Here is a 12,423-nt window from a genome sequence, read left to right as displayed (position 1 = left end):
AATTACTGTGGTGAAAAACATCATAAAAGCATACTCTGTGGTTATTGTTTAACAAGCAGATTTTCCATATTTTTTTTCTTGCCAGCTAAGCAAACTGCCCCCATCTACATGATTTATTTATGTACATTTCTCAGTTTATGAAGCTGTTATTTGTACCTTTTTCCTTTATATTGTGATATTCCCATGATTCTTACTTCACAGAGCTTTGTGCTGAATAATGTAAAGTGGACACATTGATGGAACAAAACGTATTATTCCCGTAACTGCAAAAATGCAGGGATAATCTAGTTGGTTTTGTCTCAAATCTCCTTCAGTTGATAAAATGTGTTTAGAAACACATTTTCTAACAATCAGCGAGTACTTATACATTTAAACAGGCATTTGGAGAAAGAAAGAGTTCTGGCATAGCATATCTTTAAGTGATATTTGTTATTTTTTAAGGTAGAGATGTTTATTTAAGAACAAATCTGGAAGATATTCTTGCTTATAGAAAATTCAGAAGTCAAAGATGTATAATTGATTGTGAATATTCTCCCTTATTGCCCTGTCTTGACTGGCCTTGCTTCTCTTACCCTTCATTTCTGAATCATACCTATGTGAATGCTTTTGCTTTCATAGGGAGCAGGCTTGCTTGGAAAAGTGGACTAGATTAGCTTTCTTGGACCAGCAAATTTCATTATTCCTAGATGGCCTGGGGACTACAAATGTGAGGCTGACAGGCTTCCTGGGTTCCGGCAGGTTGTTGTTTCAGGCTAGATGATTAGGATTTTGGCTATCTGTATGTAGGGCAATCACAGTCTCCTGCCGTCTGCATTAAAATGTCCCACATGTCTACATTAGTAAGCATCCCAGCTGTGCCATAGCCAGCTCCCCTGCATCTGCATCGTCCCAGCTCTGGCACAGTTGAAGTAGGGAAAAAGTAAACTCATTAATCTCTCAGTCCAGCTCATGCCCAAAACTGAATGATCTCTGCAGTAACAGGCTAGCAACCAACATGTGTGTTTTAAAGCAGCCCAGGATGTATTCTCTTTCAGCAGCAAAGGAGCCTGGCCTCACATAAGTTCCACTCTAGCTCCATTAATACATCATTGCTTTATCCATTCCCAGTAGCTGGGATTTAAAAGGGCTGAGGCTTCATGGGACAATAGGTAGTCAAATGCTGGAGCTCCTAGTTACAGCAAAGCCAAGCTCTGTCGAAGCTCAGGTCAAAATCTAGAAGAGGCCACCCTAAGTGCATCTTGCCTATATAACTTCATAATCTTCATAGCAGGTTATGATCAGATCCTGAAGAAGTTTGGAGATGGCAGCTAGATGCCTTAAGTTTCAGGAGAATCCTTGAGGAACTGACAGACTCAATTGAGGAAGATTTTTATTTTTATTTTAATTTTTGCTATGGAAGGCAATTTAAGGTTGGGTTTTTACCTGAAAGGTAAACACTTTATTTGTTGAAGGTACTATAAATTCTTGAAAATTGCTTCATTTGTTATTTGCTTACATGTTATTTGACACAAGACTGTGCAATAAACAAAGCCTGAGGCCAAGATTTTCAAGCGTGATTGCTGATTGCAGGTATCTTTACTTTTTGTTGGCCAAACTTCAGAAAGTTTGTTTTCAGACAAACTTCAGTGCCTTTCATAAAACAAAATGCCCTAGCTCAAGAGTTCTTTGAAACTTATGTCTTTAATAGCTGCTGCCTGACTCATCCACAGGATACTGAGTGATTTATTATTGTGCCTTTGCTTGGGCAAAAACTCACCCTGATCAGTGACTGTGGTGCCCCTACCACCAGTATCACACCATTTCAAGCAGAAGACTCTTCTGTAAAGAGCTTCATTTTCAAAGGGAGAGGAAACAAAGGCTTTCTGAAAATCAAAAGGGATCATGTTCGAAAAAAAAGATAACCTAGGTATCCAGAGTACTTGAAGGCTTTGCAGATGTTCACCCAAAGGTCATAGACTGCTGTACAGTTTGGGAGAATCTTCACACAATCTGTGAATAAACATGATTTCTTCACCCAAGTTATATGACAATGGTTGTCATAGTCCAGTGACTTGGTTAATCTATGAATTTGGATCTTAAAGACAGAGCTAGATTCATCTTGCTGTATGCAGCAAAAGGACAAGAATAAAAAGATACCAGCTGCACCAAAGGAAAATCCAACTGGATATGGGGAAGGGGGTGTGTGGGGTGTGTGTGTATGAAAATAAGAGTGACAAAGCACTAGAACAGTTTTCCCAAAGAAGTTATTGGATCTCTGTCTTTATTTTCAAGCCTGAGGTGTCCAAGACCTTGAGAAACTGGATCTAAATTAGCCCAGTTTAAATGTTAGCCTAGCTAACCTTCAGAGGTCCCTTCCAACCTCATGTTTTTATGGTTCTAGATCAACCAAATGGTGCCCTTGGAAGCATAACGCTGTTTCCAGTTTAGCAAGGAGCAAAATTTTATCCTATAAATAATAGCTATCAGATCTAGAATAGAAATTGCTTGGATATGTTTAAGGATTCACAGCTTTTTGATCTTTCCTATCAGGAAGCCAGAAGAATGAGCTGCGCTAGCAGCAAGATATGAAAGAAGATACAGAAAGTGAATACAGAGAGAATAAAAAAAGCACCTATTCTGGTGCAGATATAGATAATTAATAAAAATGGAAGCTGTAGCAACTTCGTCCATCAGTTCTCAGACCTATTTTTGAGCAATATATAAAAGTCAGTGTGAGAAATAGTATTTCTAATAACAAAAATATCAACTGTTATGGGTAAAAAAAGTAACTGGACTTTAGAGTGAACTTTCCCATTCAATTTTTATTGGGTACACTAGCCAGACTGGAAATGGAAAAACTTAGGGAAAATGAAATGATGAACTGGAACAATCCCCACTTTGTGATACAGAGGAGTTTGAAATGGTTAATCTGGCTTTTTGGCTTCCCTGTCAAGTAGGTGCTGTCATGGAGGTTGAGAAGCTGAGATATGGAAAGGTTAAATTTGGCATTATAAAACTGGGGAGACAAAAAAGAGTATCTTTGGGCTTCACTATTGGTATCTGAATAGTACATCATAGTACAAGTATATTTAGCTTAAGTAAGAGCTCAGTGCTTAAGGATTTTGTAGGTGAAAAAGCCCTTTTGCTTTGGGGGTGTCAATTCTTAGATGAATTGCAAAGTATGAGGAAGAAAAGGGAAGTTGTGGTTAGGAACACAGGCTGAGAGAATGAGGCTGCAACAGAATTTTTAATAGAACATAGAGATGGCATTAAAGAGGAAATTTCATCTGTCAAGATGGAAGTAAATAGTGATATAATGAGGAGAAACTGGATTCTAAAGATAGTTTTTAAAAAGATCTGGGAAGATACATGTGCAGCAAGCAAACTCATTTGGCAGGCTCTGGGGCAAGCAGACATTGTTTTCAATTCCATTCAGAAGCAACTAATAACCATTTGGCTTCTGTTCACTATGACCAAACCGATGCTACAGAATCCAGCTTTTCAGTGATGGGATGGTATATTGGAAGCCAGAAATAAGTTTCCACGTGGATCTGTTGAACAGTCTGAACTCAATTTAACAATTGAAGAGGACAGAGATAAAGTATTACCTTCTTTGTAAGCTGATCAATAACAGGTACACCTCTGGGAAACAGATGCCAGTATTACCTTTTGAAGCTATTTCAGTGGCAGAAGCTGAACAAGTTCACAGGCTGCCTTCCGCAGAACTTACAGAGGCAGTAAATAATAGTTAGAAAAGGCTTTAATTCTCAGTTTTTTTTTGGGTGAGATCTTATCCTGTCTGCGTTTGACTCAAACATCTACAACACTGTAAGTGTATACATGGGATCTGGTAAGAAAGCTGAGGTGGTGAATTAAGAGTTGAAAACAAAATTGCAGTGAAAAGTGAAAGTAAGCTATAGACAAACAGAGAAGAAAGACAAATGAAAAAGATCATAGTACCAAATTAGTCCATGTATTTCAGAATTCAGAATGGCTAAAAAGAAATTCCAACAGCCTCCATGTGCCTAACTCAAAACAGTAATAAATAACACGCCTTTCTGAAGTATTTAAAGCTTCCTGAATGTTTCCATGACTTCCCTGAACACCCTTTGGGCACTAATAATGGTATTTCAGCTCCCCTTTGAAGCACTTAGACACCCAGCTCCAGCATTACCTCCTCTTTGGAGCCAAAATCTAAGGTGAACAGTGTGATGTAGTGTGCTCAGAAATCTCACCACATAACCAAGCAGAATCGTTGAAAACAAGGAAACACTCAGCTGCCAATCATAACCATTTCCACAAACCCAAAGTCCAATAGCCCATATATATGCCTTACTACTAGGTTTTCTTCTTATTCTCTTTTTACTCCTGTTCCTTCATCCCAATGTACATCAAGCTGTAACTATCCAGTGTTAGCACTCTATTGGTACAGAAGAGAGGGGGTGTGAACCTACCAAAAGTAGGAAATAACCTGAACTGCCCACCTCATGTTTCCTTGGGAAGCTGTTCCTACCACTTATTTTGGGAAGTGGACAAACAGTGTCCTGTAGCTCCTGTCTCTTAAAAGCACACTAGAGGTGTGTCTACATTAGCAATTTTACATGAAAAAAGGAGCTTCTGTAGCTTGAATTTGCCTCACATCTGTGCTTGTGGTGGTCCCTCAATCTTCTAAAGTGGTTTCTTTTCCTGGTGGAGCTTAGTCATGCAAAAGGATGCAAAAAAGACTCTAGATTTTGTCACTTGCTGTTGGTCCCTCAGCAGATGGTGCTCTGTACAAGCCTAGGACTGGCAAATAGCGGAAACTTCAATGCTGGTAATGCCATTGTGACATCATTTGCCCAGGGAGGTTGTGAATGCTCCATCCCTGGCAGTGTTCAAGGCCAGGTTGGATGAAGCCTTGGGTGATATGGTTTAGTGTGAGGTGTCCCTGCCCATGGCAGGGGGGTTGGAACTAGATGATCTTGAGGTCCTTTACAACCCTAACTATCCTATGATTCTATGATCATGCAACCCTAGAACTGTGACAGATTGCATCATCTCATACTGTGATTCTTCTCTCCTTGAACCACAGCCATCAGCAATGGAAACTCCCTCAGTGAATGGAATTGCTGGTCTCTGCAATGCATTGCCTCCAAAAGGTCAAAGAAACCCTGCTGAGGTTCGGGTTTCAAGTGTAGCTTATAAACCAGAGCTGTTGAGTGGGTCTTTGTCTTGAGTGAGGCTTTTGAACAGACTGTGAGGGGAATGAGAAGACATCTAATAAAGTGGCATATAAATGGCATCAGGAATATTGTGCTTTGCCATGCTTCATCTTCTTTGTATAAATTATGCTCAAATTGACCAATACAATATTGATTCAAAAGAGTTCCTACTTCGTTTTTGTTTTGTTTTTTTTCCCTGCCAGGTTTTACTTGAGTGGAGACAGATAGTGATAATAATGACTAGTGCTTTTCCTTTTAATTTACTAAGCCACTATCGGCATACAAAAAAATTGTATTTGGGATTGTATGAATACTGTATTTTATTGTGAGAACAATAGCAGCCACTTACCTTAGGACTCCTACTGATCCTGGAGCCTCCCATTGTACTAGTATGGGTAGATGAGTTGTACAATGCATTTTTCTAATAGTCTGTAGTTGTATGTTATGTTAAAGTTTAAAAATACTTCATCCTTTTAATAAATGCTGCATATTCTTTTAAGTGGTGGTCATTAAAGAAAGTGCTACTATATCATTCCTTTGTATTTAATTTGGGGCAGAAAGAGCAAACTGTATTTTGAGCAAGGTTTATTCCTTTTTCAATTTAAGTAATTTCTTTTCTAATCTAAGCTGGCCAAGTTCAATTTAAATTATTGTGCGAATTGTTGGTGAGGTGCTTTTATTTGAATCAGCAAGCATTTGGCCATGGCAAATGAGCTTCTGGCAAACAAGAACATTAGTACCAGGGGACATCTTTGAAAACTGCAGTTTGCTTTTGTGTACTGTGAAGAGTTTTCTGTGTTAAATGTTATATTTTTCTTAAATATTGTTCCATTCAGGGTAAAAAGAGCTCCCTTCTTCTTTGATTTTCATCCCATTCTTCTATTATAATATATAAGGAAGTTTAACAATTTAGCAGCTAAAAATAGAAGTGCTCAGGTTCCACCAGTTCTTCGTTTTGCTCTTTTAACTCAATGACTCTCTTCTAATGCATATTTTTGTTTGGTTGGGGTTTTTTTTTGTTGTTTTTTTTCCTAGCTGGTATATTTCAAAACTACACATTAAAAAAAAACCTTATGTGGTTTCTCATATTTGATTAGACTTTAGTAGTGCAATAACCAGGGGTTCTCAGTCTTCAGACCACAGAGCTCAACAGAAGCATTTACTTGGCCAACAAAATATCTCTGTCGGCTTCCTTCTCAAAGGCAGAACAGAAGCTAGCAAGGACTGTATGAATCACTTTAGCAGCAGCCACAGCTGATCCTATCTGCTGGTTTTTGTGAGTCACTGCTTTACCTCCCAACCATACATCTCCTGTAGTTCTTCTGCATGTATACATTAAATTCAGCGCCAAGAAACAAAAGAGTTACATGCACAAGGCTTTGCTTATATCTTGTGCATCCAGAATATACTGATTTTATTGAGCATGTGCAAAACTACTATCCTTTATATATTCAATTAACTAGAGTTTTCCAGGCCATGAAAAGTGCTCATTATTTATGCAAGGCAATCAGACTGAATGTACACAGTATGGCATGCTAGGATGTATGATTCTCCTTTGATCTTAATCAAAAAACACCCAAAACCAAAACAAACCACAAAACAAGCCCACACCACCCTGCATCTCCTTCCCAATCCCCCACCCCCTGGAAAAAAAAAACAGAAAAAAAAGGTGGGGGGGGGACACAAAAAGGCTGGGATTATTCTTTTAGGCTGTTACAACAGAAAATGGAATAATGTCTGCAGTTTCCAAGCTATGGGAATGTTATCATTCATGCTGCTGTGTTGTCAGAATTGTCCCCAGACAAGTGGCAGCCCATGCCAGCTAGATCTGCTACAGACAGTTCTGAGGATGGTGCAGCAGCTAGCATGGATCAGCCCCAGAATGTAGTTTGTGAAAACCTAGCTCCACTTTGGAGGGTGAGGGAGTATCACATAGAAAGATTGCACTATACTGTTTGGACACACGGTTCCTTAACCTTAATGATTGCATTTAATTTACGGTATATCTCTTACTTCTGCATATAACCCACACACAACTTCTCAGTCATACCATACACACCACTCCTAACCACCTGTCACGTTCAAATTGGCATTGCTTAGGTCTAGTTTGTCTGCACTTGCTGGCAATGTGAATTGTACTTTCATATTTCTAGACTCTATTCCACCAGCTGCCCCAGTTATTCACCTGAAGAATGCTTTATCTGGGAGAGGAAAGGAAGGAAGATATATGCCTACCAAATTGTCTTTGAAATAGGTGACTTTCACTGTTTCTGATAAAGGTAGAAAGAATAAGGCTGAGTCTCTCTATTAGGTGGACATGTTCCTAATTCACTGTGTTGCAGTGAAAATTGCAAGGATTTGCATGAGCAGTGAAGGGATCTTGAACTCTCAGTAAGGAGAGTATCAGTCACTCCCAGATGGGTGAAAAGTGAATGCTGACTGGAAAACATCCATGCTATCCAGTAGTGTGTGATCCCCTTAAAATCCCAAGAACTGGGTAATGGTGTGCAAATTGACCCTGTGCTGAGAAATCAAGCAGGTAGTATTTTTTTTAAGCAGTTACTAATATTTTTCTGGTGTTGAAGCAGTAAGATTTAATAAACACATGAATACTTAGTTTGTGAAAGATAGGGTTTGCTATGTACTGGGATTTTCAAAATGCAAGGATATCCATTTAAAATTTAAGTGGGCGCTTGTGCTTTCGTAAAATCCCATGAAGTGCTTAGTTGCATCCTACATTAGTTACATGCTTTCAGAAATCTGGCCTCTAGAGGTGAAAGAATCTTGGACAATGGCCCTATTGTTAATCATTATTTCCAGTATAATGTAACAAATGTTCTAACCTTGAAAGGAGGCAGGGGAGTAAAACCCTAGGCCTTCCTCCTTATCCTTTTTCCTTCCAGGTTTTATTCTTTTACAGCTGTAGCAGTACAAAGCAGCTACAACTAAGAATATGAATCATCGTTGCTATCGTCATTAACATAATGCCCATGTGTAGATTTATCTTCAGACTTTCAATTTGATAAACTGTTGGCATGTAAATATTTCCTTGAAGAAATTCCAGTCCAGCTGCTTTTGTTTACAAATCTATCAATGGTTATCACCATAGAATGTATTTTCCAGTATCTGAATTGTAATTACAACTTGTTTAATTGTGAATGAATTATAAAATGGGAAGACAAAACTAAATAATAAATATTTTGCAGATTTTGGCACCATGCCAGCTTTTCCTGCATTAATTTTGGAAATGTGAGGACATATGCTTACAAGTCTTCATACTACTATTCTTTCTGATTACTTCTTTGTACTGTTAGTTTTTCAAGAAACTCTTTCTGACTAATTATTTCTATTGTTCTTATTTTGTCTTCAGAGGTTCTTATGCTTATTTCTTGTTTTACTTCTTGACTTCTGTTTGATCATTCTATAGATTTAATTAAGAGTTAGTTTTGATACACCAGTTGCAGTAGCATCTAAACTGACCTGAATACTGAGTATTTGCAGGTTTAGAAAAACCCCAGCATTTTGAGATACGGGATCAAAGAAGCTCTGGAATTTCACTTGTGTTTGGCAGCAGGTTATTGGGTTTGCTTGTAGGTGTTTTGACCAGCGATGCAGAGAGACGTGCTTTGAATTTATTGAATTCTCACTGCTTTGTATAATCATTTGTTACAACTTAATTGCAATTCCGTACAATTTGCATAGATCAGTTCTGGAAACAGACTATGAAATTTATTATCCCTAAATTAGGATAGCTGAAAGTTAGATTTGATCTACATATTTTTGGACCTATTCATAGCCAATGAACAAAATGCACACCTCAAAAGAATAAATAATTTATCAACCCTTGGTTGCCTATTTTAGGATTAGATGTATTGCTTGTGAAGATTCCTATTTGTCTTTATTAGTCAATGAAGCTTTACATTGTAGGAAACACCTATGGCAGGAGATGAGGTTTGCCTTCAAGACATGTTGGGAAGCAGTTTGATTTTACTAGCCCATTCCACCAAACCACACCAAAACAAACTTCTTCCAGTATTTCAGATCTTTTGCATATATACCTAGTATCCTTCCAACTAGTTTGTGAGCCCTCTAGTGACACCACTCAGAGGAACAATATATATATAGCTAGATCCACCACTTCTGTTTATATTTGGCAAGCAATGGTTTGACTTGCTGGTTTCTTCATGTTGCTTATGATAACCAAGAATGTTTATGTGTATATGCAGTGGAGAATCTGAAGGCACAATAGTGAGGTAGAATGAAACAGCATCTGACCTTTTTCTTTGCTTCTTTGAAGAGTGGGACAGTTGGAAGAATTCAATATTTTTAATGGGGTTTTTTAATTGCTCTTTTAAAGGTTAAATGTTTTGAGATTTAAAATAAATTCACATTATAACTATACCCTATTTTTGTCATGATTTTTCACATTTCTATACAAGAAGCAAAGGAATATTTTACGACACAGTGTAGAAGTAACGTAACTGTGAAGAGTGGACTTCAGTTCGTGTGCCATAAGAGTCTTTCACCTGTTAAATCATTCTTCCAAAAATAAACACCCTGTTGTTACAGAAAAGTGTTTACAAAATACTCTAGAGGAAAATCTTGTTTGCTTAACTCAGTTCTGTAGATATAGGTGGCCTTGGTCTTTCCCGAAGACTAGCAAAGGCACCCTTTCCTCCTTTGGCTATATAGTTAATTTAGTCAACTAAAACTGCTTTCTCAGGTACCTAACTGAAGTAGTAAGTCTCATGACAATCATGAACTTTTTGTTCTTTCACATTTGAAACTGTAGAAGCATGTGGAAGGCTACTGGATTGTCTTTATGGAAAGAGCTCCTATTTTGTCATCAGTAATGAGCAATGACTACAAACTGAAAATTTTCTAGTTCAGGTATAGTATACTCACATACATAACTACATATTCAATGATTTTCCCCTCAGTTTATATATACTGTCTATACACATTATAGACACTCTTTTACAGCTTCATTTTATCAAGGAGTGTAGGTTAGGAAGTCAAATGGCAGTTTACAGGCTCTTGAAACTATGTATCCACCTCCCCCCTTCAACCCTGTGATACTGTTTTAATGGTACCACTCTCTATTAAAATGCCTTAAGCATTTTCTTCACTGGATTAAAATACATTATTTCTGCTTTCTATAAAAAATAATGAGCAGTCTTTCTCTTAGCTACTCATTAATCTACAGAATCAGATGCTGAATGGATAGCTAGTTATTTTTGTTCCTATTTATTTAAGTTAAAATTCTGAAGGTTTGGTTAGTAGCTGTAACACTTAGAGATTAACTCTGTTTAGGTACAATATTGATCAACTCTACAACTCATAAAGCCACTAGAAAATATTTTGCTGTCTGATTCACTGACTTCCATATAATCAGCCTATGAATTATATGACTAATCTTGATGGGCTGACAATGCGAATGACAAATTTGTTCAGTAGAGTATTTTTGACGCATTTTATCTTTCTCTGGTACATTATCAAAAATGAAACTTTGTCCATAACATTTAGAATATCTGTTGTAAGTAGTTGCCATCTAGTGCCAGCACTCATTTCTATTCATAGATAATGGGGCAGTACTTAGACTTTGGAAAGCAATATGTTTCTCTCAATTTCTAATAGAGTCATGCAATGTCATGTTCATAATGGAAAGTAAATAACATGCCTTGACATGAATGAACACTTCAGGCAGTCTTTAAAATAACGGAGGATGGTGGAGAGTTAAAAAGATTAAGAGAATGAGTAGGAGAACTGCAACTTCACTCACTCACATCTCCAATATCCTCGTTTGCTGAACGCATGGTGCTCATGATCTGGATGTGAATTTATCTGATGGGACAGCAAATTGTTTTTCTGGCCTTCTCGTAAAATGTTAATTCCTTCAGGGAGATATATCATAAAGAAGAATAAAATTGTGAGATATTATCAGCACAACAAAAAGATCCACTCAGAAAAATAGCTCTAAAATGGCATTATGTCATTGGAAGAGTTGGATTTGTGCTGTTGTCCCTTGACAAACAAATTTGGTCACTTTCAAATTTTTTAAGCTTAAATTTAAAGTAAGAGCTTTCTTGCCAGTTTAACCAGGTGTGTGAGAATTTAGCAGTTTAGCATTGAGTGTTTTTTCAAAGCATTATCAACAAAATTCTGCGTTAAGAATTTATTAACTATTCTGTTCTTGTGATTTTTAGAAGAAGCCAACTCAATCTCCTGTACTGATTTTTCAGCAGCCCTTCAAGCAGTAAGCCTTTTCTATTTTTGAAAAGAGTGTGAATGGAGGGCTGATATCTGTGGAAAGCAAAGGTCACATTGAAACAATCCCTTTAAAAATGTGCTAACCTCTAAAGGTATAGGCCACTATGATGAGTTCAGGCAAGGGTTTCCCAAATTAGTAGGTTATTACAGTAAATTAATAGTTTTTTTATTTGAATGTAAATAATAAAAAGGTGACAATTCAGATTCTTTTTTTCCCCTTGGGCTTTTGGTTTTACTTCCTGGATTTATTTATCACACTGTATTTTCTCACCTCTATTTCAATACAATGGACTGTAGTTCTTAACTTTGCTTCGGTCCTGGTTCAAGGTCCCAAGCTCTGAGACACTGTGTGAAGTTGGGCCTCTGATTCACACTTAAGAGATCATGAAAGCTGTGATTTTCAGATTAAAACTCCTGTCATTGTTGACATCTAGAAAATTAGATAACAGATCACATCGGTATGAATTGGGATGAATTCCACAATCAGTTTTATCTGTAACTTATAGTCTAAATGAGCCCTCCAAATCGAAGTGAAAATATCAGACAGTAAAGAGATTTTTTTTACTACCCTTTCATTATTTCCTTTAAGACTTTATTCCCAGGCTTCAGCCCTCTGTCTTCTGTGTGTGATTGTAGCTATGTGTGAATACTGCTGATTGCATTGTGAGATTGCAGATGATTAAAAAAAGAGTGTAGTAGGAAGTGAGATTTACCTTTTGACTTCTCTTCTATCTTTTCCATCTGCTGTAATACTCACACACACACACATGCACATGCACACACACTTTAGTTTCTAAGCGCAAAGTCATTTTGGTGGTGAAAATGAGTGAAACATATCTTGCCAAGAGTAATCTCCCTCCACCCCCTTTTTCTTTTCGCAAGCCTGTCTAAACCCTGAGCTGACACTGAACGTGATGCCCACAACTTTCATTCCAAACCCTGATCCAGCCAACCTAGAGATAAATTCTGTTTC

The sequence above is a fragment of the Melopsittacus undulatus genome, chromosome 2 (genome assembly GCF_012275295.1).
Source record: "Melopsittacus undulatus isolate bMelUnd1 chromosome 2, bMelUnd1.mat.Z, whole genome shotgun sequence".
Classification (NCBI taxonomy): Eukaryota; Metazoa; Chordata; class Aves; order Psittaciformes; family Psittaculidae; genus Melopsittacus; species Melopsittacus undulatus.
This window is presented reverse-complemented; position numbering follows the sequence as displayed.